The following is a 16,146-nucleotide window of genomic DNA, read 5'->3' as shown; positions in this document are numbered from 1 at the left end:
ATTGAGTTACCTCAGGGCAGAAACTCTTGTGGGAAGGTTGGAGCTGACTCTCTCCCCTCCCCCACCAAGTCCTGCAAAATTCCTGGAATCCAGGCGACAGCCCCTTAAATTTGGGGAGACGCTGTCGTTCCTTTGAACCCAGGCACGCTCGTCAAAGCTTTTCCCCCTTTACACTGGTTCGGGGAGCTCGCAAGAGGCAAACCACAATTTATACCGCACGGGAGGAGAGCACTGACCGGCCGGCTGCTGGTCTCTGATTGGCCGAGCCGTTGGCACGGAGCATGCGCCGGAGAGCAGTTAACTGCCAAGTTTCTCGCTCGGATTCAGACCACTCCGGCCGGCTCTGCTCAAAGACTCGCCACGGGGCGGTGGTGGGGGGGAAGGGACCAGGGAACGGCTGTCCCCCTCCTCCAAGCCTTTGCCAATTCGGAAATGCCGCAGCGCGTGGGTGAGGATGGGGCACGCACATACGTGGCTCCGAGCACGCGCGAGCTCAGCCAACGGCCTGTACAAATTGGTTGCCAGTGTTGGCGCAATCAGGGTCGCTCGGCAAGTGCTGTCCGATCGCAGAATCACATCGTGCGTCTGGCGCTTGCCTCCTGTTCTCCGCAAGCCGGTTGGGTACGGTCAGGACTCTTGGCTGCGGCGAACAGCCTCACCCAATCACCAATCCACCTGCCAAACCAAGCAGCACTCTCTTCCCATGCGGTATGAATTGTTGTTAACTTTATAACTGCTACCATTGCGAAATTTCCTGAGCGCAAGACGAAAAACCTCGAAACCCCGTTATCATTGCCCGACGAGACTCAAGTTCCCTCCAAACAGATGAAGATTCGAACATTTGCAAACGAGCCAAGGTCTTAAAGGAGGGGAGAGGGAGAGAGAGGGGGAGAGAGAGGCAGAGCCGGAGAGGTTCAGGGAGGAGAATTCCCGAGTTCAGGCCCCCCTCCCAGACAGCCGAAGGCCTGGCCGCCAATGGCGTAGGGACGGGAATCGGGGGACGCTAGAGGGGCCGGGATTGGAGGGGGGGGGGGCAGAGATCCCCGGACAAAGGAGGGAGGGGAACAATTAGTAGGCCATTCGGCCCCTCTGCCATTCTATGAGATCGGCTATTGTTTTGAGTCCCATGTTCCCATCTACCCCAGATGCCCTTGGATACCCATTTGCCGAACAAGAATCTACCTATACCACCACCCCCCCCCACCCCACCCCCCACCCCTCCCCCCACCTCAGCGACCCCTGACTCCAACCCCTTACGAGAGGCAGAGAGTTCCAAGGTTGCAGGACCCCCTCAGAGAAACATTCCACTTTGTCTCTGCCGGAGAAAGGGCAGCACCTTGTTCTGAAACAGTTGCCCCCTTAGTTCTGGACTCGCCCACAAGAGGGGAACATCCTTTCGTGGTTCCAGGGTCTGGAGGAGGTCACAGAGATAGGGAGGGGTGTAGGGACTGGAGGAGGTTACAGAGATAGGGAGGGGTGTAGGGCTGGAGGAGGTTACAGAGATAGGGAGGGTTGTAGGGACTGGAGGAGGTTACAGAGATAGGGAGGGGTGTGGGGGCTGGAGGAGGTTACAGAGATAGGGAGGGGTGTAGGGGCTGGAGGAGGTTACAGAGATAGGGAGGGGTATAGGGACTGGAGGAGGTTACAGAGATAGGGAGGGGTGTAGGTGCTGGAGGAGGTTACAGGGATAAGGAGGGGTGTAGGGGCTGGAGGAGGTTACAGAGATAGGGAGGGGTGTAGGGGGCTGGGGGGGGTAACAGAGATAGGGAGGGTTGTAGGGTTTGGAGGAGGTTACAGAGATAGGGAGGGGTGTAGGGGCTGGAGGAGGTTACAGAGATAGGGAGGGGTGTAGGGGCTGGAGGAGGTTACAGAGATAGGGAGGGGTGTAGGAGCTGGAGGATTTTACAGAGATAGGGAGGGGTGTAGGAGCTGGAGGAGGTTACAGAGATTGGGAGGGGTGTAGGGGGCTGGAAGGGGGGTAACAGAGGTAGGGAACTGCACATACCCACCCAACAGCTGGCCAGGCCTGGTGATTTTTGCCAATAACATTTGTGAGTCAGGAAACAAGCTGCAATAGGCCATTCAGCCCATCGAGTGTGCTCCGCCATTCATTCACTCCATCCCTGCTCCTGGGACATTGGCGCCAGCTTCCCTCCCTCCCTCCCTCCCTCCGAGCGTCCACCCAACCTGGCCTCAAGCAAACGCAAGAGCCCCAGCGCCCACCGCTGACTGGTTTCGGAGCTAGGGTGTCAGTGGAGGGGGGGTGGAATTCCCATCTTACTCCGAGTTGGCCCTTGACCTCTCACGGTAACAGGTCTGAAGCGGGTGCCGATTGGCTGGCTGGCTGGCGAGCGGGCTCACGATTTGGCAGGGGCGTTGCTGCGGAGCACGCATCAGTTGATGGCTGCCGACAGTTAACTGCCAAGCGTTCCTTGGAATTTTCAAGCAGGCAGCTTGACTCCGACTGATCCAAGACTTTGCTTTGAGGAATGAGCCAGCGAATGGCTGTCACCTATTGTGTTTCACTGCAACTGGCACGATGTGCGGACATGTTCCTTTTGTCTGCAAAGAATGGGTTCCGTGCACTAATATATGTAGCTTCCAGTGTTGCTTTTATCTGGGGGGGGGCGCGGTGCTGCGAGGGCTTTGAGACCAGTTTGGTGGCTGTGCCTCTATTTTTGAGAACTTGCCTTGGGTTTCAGTGAGTTGGATTGATCAGAGGCAGCAAATCGTATGGCCCTCCTTAAACATGGAGGTCAGAAGCCTTTTGGAGTGAGACGTTAATCCAAAGGCCCCTCTCAGGGGGCTGGGGGCTGCAGAGGAGGTAAATGATCCCACACCACAATTGGAAAATGGCATTACCATCACTGAATCCCCCACCATCAACATCCTGGGGGTTACCATTGACCAGAAACTGAACTGGGGACCAGCCACATAAATACTGTGGCTACAAGAGCAGGTCAGAGGCTGGGAATCCTGCAGAGAGTAACTCACCTCCTGACTCCCCCCCCCCACCAAAGCCTGTTCACCATCTACAAGGCACAAGTCAGGAGTGGGATGGGACACTCCCCACTTGCCTGGATGAGTTGCAGCTCCCACAACACTCGAGAAGCTCGACACCGTCCAGGATAAAGCAGCCCCTCCTCCAGCTCGATCGGCCCCCCCCATCCACAAACACTCACTCCCTCCCCCACCACCGACTCACAGTAGCAGCGGCGTGTGTACCATCTACAAGATGCACTGCAGCAACTCGCCAAGGCTCCTTCGACAGCGCCGCCCAAACCCACCACCTCTACCGTCTAGAAGGACAAGGGCAGCAGACACATGGGGAACACCCACCACCTGGAAGTTCCCCTCCGAGACACTCACCGTCCCGACTGGGAAATATATCGGGAACTCCTTCACTGTCGCTGGGGTCAAAATCCTGGAACTCCCTCCCTAACAGCGCCGTGGGTGTACCTACACCACACGCAGGGACAAAATCCTGGAACTCCCTCCCTAACAGCGCCGTGGGTGTACCTACACCACACGGGTACAGAATCCTGGAACTCCCTCCCTAACAGCGCCGTGGGTGTACCTACACCACACGGGGACAAAATCCTGGAACTCCCTCCCTAACAGCGCCGTGGGTGTACCTACACCACACGGACAAAATCCTGGAACTCCCTCCCTAACAGCGCCGTGGGTGTACCTACACCACACACGGGGGACAGAATCCTGGAACTCCCTCCCTAACAGCGCCATGGGTGTACCTACACCACACACGGGGGACAAAATCCTGGAACTCCCTCCCTAACAGCGCTGTGGGTGTACCTACACCGCACACGGGGGACAAAATCCTGGAACTCCCTCCCTAACAGCGCCGTGGGTGTACCTACACCACACAGGGGGACAAAATCCTGGAACTCCCTCCCTAACAGCGCCATGGGTGTACCTACACCACACGGGACAAGATCCTGGAACTCCCTCCCTAACAGCGCCGTGGGTGTACCTACACCACACGGACAAAATCCTGGAACTCCCTCCCTAACAGCGCCGTGGGTGTACCTACACCACACACGGGGGACAAAATCCTGGAACTCCCTCCCTAACAGTGCCGTGGGTGTACCTACACCGCACGCAGGGACAAAATCCTGGAACTCCCTCCCTAACAGTGCCGTGGGTGTACCTACACCGCACACGGGGGACAAAATCCTGGAACTCCCTCCCTAACAGCGCCGTGGCTGTACCTACACCACACGGGGACAGAATCCTGGAGCTCCCTCCCTAACAGCACTGTGGGTGTACCTACACCACACACGGGGACAAAATCCTGGAACTCCCTCCCTAACAGCGCCGTGGGTGTACCTACACCGCACACGGGGGACAAAATCCTGGAACTCCCTCCCTAACAGCGCCGTGGGTGTACCTACACCACACGGACAAAATCCTGGAACTCCCTCCCTAACAGCGCCGTGGGTGTACCTACACCACACGGGGACTGCAGCAGCTCAAGAAGGTAGCTCACCCACCACCACCTTCTCAAGGGGGGGCAATTAGGGATGGGCAATAAACGCTGGGCCAGGCTAGCGATGCTCACATCTTGGGAATGAATATGGGGGTGATGGGTTTGTTGGGGGGTGAGTTCCCCCCCCGCAGTGTCCTGGGACTATGAAACACATCAAGAGCAGGACAGAGTTGCAATATTGGTTGCAAATTGGTTCGGGTCAATTCTGACCCCCTCCCCTCCAATGTCACTTCACCTGTTTAAGGCTTCAGTCTCTCTTCCTGACACAACAGTTGGGTTACAGAGGTTCTTCCCCTTGATGTACACCTCCCACCCCAACCCAATCCAACCCAACCCAACCCAACCCAACCCAACCCAACCCAACCCAACCCAACCCAACCCAACCCAACCCAACCCAACCCAACACAACCTAACCTAACCCAACCCAACCCAACCCAACCCAACCCAACCCAACCCAACCCAACCCAACCCAACCCAACCCAACCCAACCCAACCCAACCCAACCCAACCCAACCCAACACAACCCAACCCAACCCAACCCAACACAACCCAACACAACCCAGGAGCTAAATGAAGGATTCACATCGATTAATCACCTCCAGTCCTCTGTCAATTCCAACTCGATTCGGATCTTTCAAAGCCCAACACACTTTAGTGCAAATAAGAATAGAGTGAGGATTCCCAGACTGGTCCAGGAAACCCACTCAACACCCACCTCCCCTCCCCCAAATCAAAAATAGTGGGTAGGGAGGGATGGGGCTAGCGGGTATGGTGAGAGAGGTGGGGGGGTGAGGGGAAGAGAGAATTTTGAGCGGGACAAGCAGACTTGTCTGCCAGTCGAGTTGGGAATTGACTCTGGAAGGGGCAGGAATGTTTTGACACTAACCTTGGCCACTCAGTATCGAGAAGTCGGTAGCAAGCGGTGCAGGAAATAGACCCACTCGGGCGCAAATTGAAGCGGTTACAGTGTCAATTTCAGCAATGGTTACATTACAAGGTTTTGCAACCAATATAACACACACACAATATAACACACTCACAATATAACACACACAATATAACACACACACACACACACACACAATATAACACTCACAATATAACACACACACACACACACACACACCCAATGTAACACTCACAATATAACACACACAATATAACACACACACAATATAACACACACACAATATAACACACACACAATATAACACTCTCTCTCTCACACACACACACAATATAACTCACAATATAACACACACAATATAACACACACACAATATAACACACACAATATAACACACTCTCTCACACACACACACACAATATAACACACACACAATATAACACACTCTCTCTCTCACACACATACACACACAATATAACGCACTCACAATATAACACACTCACACACACACACACACAATATAACACACACACAATATAACACTCTCTCTCTCACACACACACACAATATAACACACACACAATATAACACACTCTCTCTCACACACACACACAATATAACACACACAAAAATATAACACTCTCACACACACACACACACAATATAACACACACACAATATAACACTCTCTCTCACACACACACACACACAATATAACACACACAATATAACACACTCTCTCACACACACACACAATATAACACATACACAATATAACACACACACACACACAATATAACACACACACAATATAACAAACACACACAATATAACACACACACAATATAACACACACACAAGGTTTCGCAACCAATATAACACACACACAATATAACACACTCACAATATAACACACACAATATAACACACTCTCACACACACACACAATATAACACACACAATATAACACACACACACACACACACACACAATATAACACTCACAATATAACACACACAATATAACACACAATATAACACACATACAATATAACACACACACACACAATATAACACACACACAATATAACACACACACACACAATATAACACACACACAATATAACACACACACATTACAAGCTTTTGCAACCAATATAACACACACACAATATAACACACTCACAATATAACACACACAATGTAACACACTCTCACACACACACACAATATAACACACACAATATAACACACACACACACAGACACACAATATAACACTCACAATATAACACACAAAATATAACACACAATATAACACACACACAATATAACACACACACACAATATAACACACACACAATATAACACACACTCTCTCTCTCTCACACACACACACACACAATATAACACACAAACAATATAACACACTCTCACAAACAATATAACACACTCACACACACACACATACACAATATAACACACACAATATAACACACACACAATATAACACACTCTCACATACAACACACACACACACAATGTAACACACTCTCACACACACAATATAACACACACACACACAATATAACACACTCTCTCTCACACACACACACAATATAACACACACACACACACAATATAACACACTCTCTCTCACACACACACACAATATAACACACGCACACACACACACAATATAACACACTCTCTCTCTCACACACACACACAATATAACACACTCACACACACACAATATAACACAATCACACACACACACAATATAACACACACACACACACACACAATGTAACACACTCTCTCACACACACAATATAACACACTCACACACACACACAATATAACACACACACAATATAACACACACACAATATAACACACTCTCACATACAATATAACACACACACACACACACGCACATACACAATGTAACACACTCTCACACACACAATATAACACACACACACACACACAATATAACACACTCTCTCTCACACACACACACACAATATAACACACACACACAATATAACACACTCTCTCTCACACACACACACAATATAACACACGCACACACACACAATATAACACACTCTCTCTCTCACACACACACACAATATAACACACTCACACACACACAATATAACACAATCACACACACACACAATATAACACACACACACACACACACAATGTAACACACTCTCTCACACACACACACAACACACGCTCACACACACACACACAATATAACACACTAACACACACACAATATAACACACTCACACACACACACAATATAACACACTAACACACACACGATGTAACACACTCTCTCACACACACACACAATATAACACTCTCTCTCACACACACACACACAATATAACACACACACAATATAACACACTCTCACACACAATATAACACACACAACACACACACAATATAACACACTCTCTCACACACACACAATATAACACACACACACACAATATAACACACACACAATATAATACACTCTCTCACACACACACAATATAACACACACACACACAATATAACACACACACAATATAATACACTCCCACACACACACAATATAACACACTCACACACACAATATAACACACTCTCTCTCTCACACACACACACAATATAACACACGCTCTCTCACACACACACACACAATATAACCCAAACACAATATAACACACACACAATATAACACACTCTCACACACAATATAACACACACACACAATGTAACACACTCTCATACACACACACACACAATATAACACACACACACACACAATATAACACACACACACACAATATAACACACTCTCTCACACACACACACACAATATAACACACACATAATATAAAACACTCTCACACACAATATAACACACACACAACACACACACAATATAACACACTCTCTCACACACACACAATATAACACACACACACAATATAACACACACACAATATAACACACTCTCACACACAATATAACACACACACAATATAACACACTCTCACACACAATATAACACACACAACACACACACAATATAATACACTCTCTCACACACACACAATATAACACACACACACACAATATAACACACACACAATATAATACACTCACACGCACACACAATATAACACACTCACACACACACAATATAACACACTCTCTCTCACACACACACACAATATAACACACTCTCTCACACACACACAATATAACACACTCACATACACACTCAATATAACACACTCACACACTCACACAATATAACACTCTCTCTCTCACACACACACATACAATATAACACACTCACACACACAATATAACACTCTCTCTCTCACACACACACACACAATATAACACACTCACACACACACACAATATAACACACTCTCTCACACACACACAATATAACACACACACACAATATAACACACACACAATATAACACACTCTCACACACAATATAACACACACACAATATAACACACTCTCACACACAATATAACACACACAACACACACACAATATAACACACTCTCTCACACACACACAATATAACACACTCACATACACACTCAATATAACACACTCACACACACACACAATATAACACTCTCTCTCTCACACACACACATACAATATAACACACTCACACACACAATATAACACTCTCTCTCTCACACACACACACACAATATAACACACTCACACACACACAATATAACACACACACACACATACACAATATAACACACTCTCACACACACACACAATATAACACACTCACACACACACAATATAACACACTCTCACACACACAGACACACTAACACACACTCACTAACACACACACACACTAACACACACACGCTAACACACACACACTCACTAACACACACACACTCACACACACACACACACAAACACACTCATACACACAAACATGCTCACTAACACACACACACACAAACACACTCACACACACAAACATGCTCACTAACACACACACACTAACACACCAACACACACACGCACACACACACTAACACACACACACTAACACACACACACACTCTCACACAATATAACACTCTCACACACACAGACACACTAACACACACTCACTAACACACACACACACACTCACTAACACACACACACAATCACTAACACACACAAACACACACACATTAACACATACACTAACATAGACACACACTAACACACACACACTAACACACACACACTAACACACACACACTAACATACTAACACACACACACACTAACACAATAACACACACACACTAACACACACACATTAACACACACACACACTAACACACACACACTAACACACACACATTAACACACACACACTAACACACACACACTAACACACACACACTACACACATACACACACTAACACACACACATTAACACACACATACTAACACACTAACACACACACACTAACACACACACATTAACACACACACACTAACACACACACACACTAACACACACACACTAACACACACGCATTAACACATACACACTAACACACACACTAACACACACACACACTAACACACACACACTAACACACACACATTAACACACACACACTAACACACACACACTAACACACACACAATAACACACACACACTAACACACACACAATAACACACACACACTAACACACTAACACACACACACTAACACACACACACTAACACACACACAATAACACACATACACTAACACACTAACACACACACATTAACACACACACACTAACACACACACACTAACACACACACACACTAACACACACACACTAACACACACACACACTAACACACAAAGAATAACACACACACATTAACACACTAACACACACACACTAACACACACACACACACTAACACACTAACACACACACACTAACACACACACATTAACACACACACACTAACACACGCACACACTAACACACACACACTAACACACACACAATAACACACTAACACACAAAAACTAACACACACACACTAACACACTATACACACACACTAACACACACACACTAACACACTAACACAAACACAATAACACACTAACACACAAAAACTAACACACACACGCTAACACACTAACACACACACACACTAACACACACACACTAACACACTAACACACACGCAATAACACACTAACACACACAATAACACACACAAAATAACACACTAACACACACACAATAACACACACACACTAACACACACACACTAACACACACACACTAACACACTAACAGACTAACACACACACACTAACACACACACACTAACACACACACATTAACACACACATACTAACACACACACTAACACACACACATTAACACACACACACTAACACACACACACACACACACACACACACACACTAACACACACACAGACACACACACACACAAACTAACACACACACACTAACACACAGACACACACACTAACACACTCACACTAACACACACACACACACACACACACTAACACACACACAGACACACACACACACAAACTAACACACACACACTAACACACAGACACACATACTAACACACACACACTAACACATACACACTAAAACACACACTAACACACACACATTAACACATACACACTAAAACACACACTAACACACACACATTAACACATACACACTAAAACACACACTAACACACACACATTAACACATACACACTAAAACACACACTAACGCACACACATTAACACACACACAATAACACACACTCACACACACACTAACACACACAGACACACACACTAACACACACACACACTAACAGAAACTCACTAACACACACACACTAACACTCACTCACACACACAGGACGAAAGCTCCACGCTACAATGTTACGGTGATTAATCGATTGATTCACTGGAGGAAACTTTCCCCTAGTCTGCGGGACAAGTACCTAAAAGTCTTTTGTCTGCTGGGCTCTTGCAGTTCAGCTCATGTTCCTCTGGCATTCTGCAAAGGGGGTCCTTCAGATGGACTTCCAACCCCCCTCTCTCGTTTAAACACTTTCTCTGTCCCCCACCTTCCTTCTCTCTCTCTCTTGTCGGTCTGTCTCCTTCACTCTCTCTCTCTCACTCCCAAAACTCATAACTCATTCAAAATGGTCTCTGATCATTGACAGTCATGAACAAACCAACCAGAGTGAGGGGGAGGGAGAGAGGGAGTGTGGAAGTGCAGGAGGGGAGGGAGGGAGTGTGGAAGTGCAGGAGGGGAGGGAGGGAGTGTGGAAGTGCAGGAGGGGAGAGAGGGAGTGTGGAAGTGCAGGAGGGGAGAGAGGGAGTGTGGAAGTGCAGGAGGGGAGAGAGGGAGTGTGGAAGTGCAGGAGGGGAGAGAGGGAGTGTGGAAGTGCAGGAGGGAGAGAGGGAGTGTGGAAGTGCTGGAGGGGAGAGAGGGAGTGTGGAAGTGCAGGAGGGGAGAGAGGGAGTGTGGAAGTGCAGGAGGGGAGAGAGGGAGTGTGGAAGTGCAGAAGGGGAGAGAGGGAGTGTGGAAGTGCAGGAGGGGAGAGAGGGAGTGTGTAAGTGAAGGAGGGAGGGAGGAAATGTGGAAGTGCAGGAGGAGAGGGAGGGAGTGTGGAAGTGCAGGAGGGGAGAGAGGGAGTGTGGAAGTGCAGGAGGGGAGGGAGGGAGTGTGGAAGTAAAGGAGGGGAGAGAGGGAGTGTGGAAGTGCAGGAGGGGAGAGAGGGAGTGTGGAAGTGCAGGAGGGAGAGAGGGAGTGTGGAAGGGCAGGAGGGGAGAGAGGGAGTGTGGAAGTGCAGGAGGGGAGGGAGGGAGTGTGGAAGTGCAGGAGGGAGAGAGGGAGTGTGGAAGGGCAGGAGGGGAGAGAGGGAGTGTGGAAGTGCAGGAGGGGATGGAGGGAGTGTGGAAGTGCAGGAGGGGAGAGAGGGAGTGTGGAAGGGCAGGAGGGGAGGGAGGGAGTGTGGAAGTGCAGGAGAGGAGGGAGGGACTGTGGAAGTGCAGGAGGGGAGAGAGGGAGTGTGGAAGTGCAGGAGGGAGAGAGGGAGTGTGGAAGCGCAGAAGGGGAGGGAGGGAGTGTGGAAGTGCAGGAGGGGAGAGAGGGAGTGTGGAAGTGCAGGAGGGGAGAGAGGGAGTGTGGAAGTGCAGGAGGGGAGGGAGGGAGTGTGGAAGTGCAGGAGGGGAGGGAGGGAGTGTGGAAGTGCAGGAGGGGAGAGATGGAGTGTGGAAGTGCAGGAGGGGAGAGAGGGAGTGTGGAAGTGCAGGAGGGGAGGGAGGGAGTGTGGAAGTGCAGGAGGGGAGAGAGTGAGTGTGGAAGTGCAGGAGGGGAGGGAGGGAGTGTGGAAGTGCAGGAGGGGAGAGAGTGAGTGTGGAAGTGCAGGAGAGGAGGGAGGGAGTGTGGAAGTGCAGGAGGGGAGAGAGTGAGTGTGGAAGTGCAGGAGGGGAGGGAGGGAGTGTGGAAGTGCAGGAGGGGAGGGTGGGTGTGTGGAAGTGCAGGAGGGGAGGGAGGGAGTGTGGAAGTGCAGGAGGGGAGAGAGTGAGTGTGGAAGTGCAGGAGGGAGGGAGGGAGTGTGGAAGTGCAGGAGGGGACGGAGGGAATGTGGAAGTGCAGGAGGGGAGGGAGGGAGTGTGGAAGTGCAGGAGGGGAGAGATGGAGTGTGGAAGTGCAGGAGGGGAGGGAGGGAGTGTGGAAGTGCAGGTGGGAGGGAGGGAGTGTGGAAGTGCAGGAGGGGAGGGAGGGAGTGTGGAAGTGCAGGAGGGGAGAGAGGGAGTGTGGAAGTGTAGGAGGGGAGAGAGGGAGTGTGGAAGTGCAGGAGGGGAGAGAGGGAGTGTGGAAGTGCAGGAGGGGAGAGAGGGAGTGTGGAAGTGCAGGAGGGGAGAGAGGGAGTGTGGAAGTGTAGGAGGGGAGAGAGGGAGTGTGGAAGTGCAGGAGTGGAGGGAGGGAGTGTGGAAGTGCAGGAGGGGAGAGAGGGAGTGTGGAAGTGCAGGAGGAGAGAGAGGGAGTGTGGAAGTGCAGGAGGGGAGAGAGGGAGTGTGGAAGTGCAGGCGGGAGAGAGGGAGTGTGGAAGTGCAGGAGGGGAGCGAGGGAGTGTGGAAGGGCAGGAGGGGAGGGAGGGAATGCGCAAGTGCAGGAGGGGAGAGAGGGAGTGTGGAAGTGCAGGAGGGGAGAGAGGGAGTGTGGAAGTGCAGGAGGGAGGGAGTGTGGAAGTGCAGGAGGGGAGAGAGGGAGTGTGGAAGTGCAGGAGGGGAGAGAGGGAGTGTGGAAGTGCAGGAGGGAGGGAGTGTGGAAGTGCAGGAGGGGAGGGAGGGAGTGTGGAAGTGCAGGAGGGGAGAGAGGGAGTGTGGAAGTGCAGGAGGGAGGGAGGGAGTGTGGAAGTGCAGGAGGGGAGAGAGGGAGTGTGGAAGTGCAGGAGGGGAGGGAGGGAGTGTGGAAGTGCAGGAGGGGAGAGAGGGAGTGTGGAAGTGCAGGAGGGGAGGGAGGGAGTGTGGAAGTGCAGGAGGGGAGAGAGGGAGTGTGGAAGTGCAGGAGGGGAGAGAGGGAGTGTGGAAGTGCAGGAGGGGAGAGAGGGAGTGTGGAAGTGCAGGAGGGGAGAGAGGGAGTGTGGAAGTGCAGGAGGGGAGGGAGGGAGTGTGGAAGTGCAGGAGGGGAGAGAGGGAGTGTGGAAGTGCAGGAGGGGAGAGAGGGAGTGTGGAAGTGCAGGAGGGGAGAGAGGGAGTGTGGAAGTGCAGGAGGGGAGAGAGGGAGTGTGGAAGTGCAGGAGGGGAGAGAGGGAGTGTGGAAGTGCAGGAGGGGAGGGAGGGAGTGTGGAAGTGCAGGAGGGGAGGGAGGGAGTGTGGAAGTGCAGGAGGGGAGAGAGGGAGTGTGGAAGTGCAGGAGGGAGAGAGGGAGTGTGGAAGTGCAGGAGGGGAGAGAGGGAGTGTGGAAGTGCAGGAGGGGAGAGAGGGAGTGTGGAAGTGCAGGAGGGAGGGAGGGAGTGTGTACGTGCCGGAGGGGAGGGAGGGAATGCGCAAGTGCAGGAGGGGAGAGAGGGAGTGTGGAAGTGCAGGAGGGGAGAGAGGGAGTGTGGAAGTGCAGGAGGGAGGCAGTGTGGAAGTGCAGGAGGGGAGAGAGGGAGTGTGGAAGTGCAGGAGGGGAGAGAGGGAGTGTGGAAGTGCAGGAGGGGAGAGAGGGAGTGTGGAAGTGCAGGAGGGAGAGAGGGAGTGTGGAAGTGCAGGAGGGGAGAGAGGGAGTGTGGAAGTGCAGGAGGGAGGGAGGGAGTGTGGAAGTGCAGGAGGGGAGGGAGGGAGTGTGGAAGTGCAGGAGGGGAGAGAGGGAGTGTGGAAGTGCAGGAGGGGAGGGAGGGAATGTGGAAGTGCAGGAGGGGAGGGAGGGAGTGTGGAAGTGCAGGAGGGAGAGAGGGAGTGTGGAAGTGCAGGAGGGGAGGGAGGGAGTGTGGAAGTGCAGGAGGGGAGCGAGGGAGTGTGGAAGTGCAGGAGGGGAGAGAGGGAGTGTGGAAGTGCAGGAGGAGAGGGAGTGTGGAAGTGCAGGAGGGGAGAGAGGGAGTGTGGAAGTGCAGAAGGGGAGAGAGGGAGTGTGGAAGTGCAGGAGGGAGGGAGGAAATGTGGAAGTGCAGGAGGGAGAGAGGGAGTGTGGAAGTTCAGGAGGGGAGGGAGGGAGTGTGGAAGTGCAGGAGAGGAGGGAGGGACTGTGGAAGTGCAGGAGGGGAGAGAGGGAGTGTGGAAGTGCAGGAGGGGAGCGAGGGAGTGTGGAAGTGCAGGAGGGAGGGAGGGAGTGTGGAAGTGCAGGAGGGAGAGAGGGAGTGTGGAAGTGCAGGAGGGGAGGGAGGGAGTGTGGAAGTGCAGCAGCGGAGAGAGGGAGTGTGGAAGTGCAGGAGGGGAGAGAGGGAGTGTGGAAGTGCAGGAGGGGAGGGAGGGAGTGTGGAAGTGCAGGAGGGGAGAGAGGGAGTGTGGAAGTGCAGGAGGGGAGAGAGCGAGTGTGGAAGTGCAGGAGGGGAGAGAGGGAGTGTGGAAGTGCAGCAGCGGAGAGAGGGAGTGTGGAAGTGCAGGAGGGGAGAGAGGGAGTGTGGAAGTGCAGAAGGGGAGGGAGGGAGTGTGGAAGTGCAGGAGGGGTTCGAGGGAATGTGGAAGTGCAGGAGGGGAGGGAGGGAGTGTGGAAGTGCAGGAGGGGAGGGAGAGAGTGTGGAAGTGCAGGAGGGGAGAGAGGGAGTGTGGAAGTGCAGGAGGGGAGGGAGGGAGTGTGGAAGTGCAGGAGGGGAGAGAGGGAGTGTGGAAGTGCAGGAGGGGAGAGAGGGAGTGTGGAAGTGCAGGAGGGGAGGGAGGGAGTGTGGAAGTGCAGAAGAGGAGGGAGAGAGTGTGGAAGTGCAGGAGGGGAGAGAGGGAGTGTGGAAGTGCAGGAGGGAGAGAGGGAGTGTGGATGTGCAGGAGGGAGGAGAGAGGGAGTGTGGAAGTGCAGGAGGGAGGGAGGGAGTGTGGAAGTGCAGGAGGGGAGAGGGAGTGTGGAAGTGCAGGAGGGGAGGGAGGGAGTGTGGAAGTGCAGAAGAGGAGGGAGAGAGTGTGAAGTGCAGGAGGGGAGAGAGGGAGTGTGGAAGGGCAGGAGAGGAGA

At 51.3% G+C, this 16,146-nt stretch overlaps 1 long non-coding RNA gene across 1 annotated transcript in view; it reads right to left on the bottom strand.

Moving 5' to 3' along the window:
• Positions 1 to 11,733, bottom strand: part of LOC121273141 — a 19,486-nt gene extending 7,753 nt beyond the window's left edge. The window contains exon 1 of the long non-coding RNA XR_005941951.1: positions 11,489 to 11,733. This is a non-coding gene — a long non-coding RNA (uncharacterized LOC121273141). The remainder of the gene's footprint in view (positions 1 to 11,488) is intronic.
• Positions 11,734 to 16,146: the final 4,413 nt, after the last annotated feature.

The sequence above is a fragment of the Carcharodon carcharias genome, chromosome 40 (assembly GCF_017639515.1).
Source record: "Carcharodon carcharias isolate sCarCar2 chromosome 40, sCarCar2.pri, whole genome shotgun sequence".
Taxonomy (NCBI): Eukaryota; Metazoa; Chordata; class Chondrichthyes; order Lamniformes; family Lamnidae; genus Carcharodon; species Carcharodon carcharias.
The sequence above is the reverse complement of the archived record's forward strand: the minus strand, read 5'-3'. Positions and strand labels throughout refer to the sequence as shown.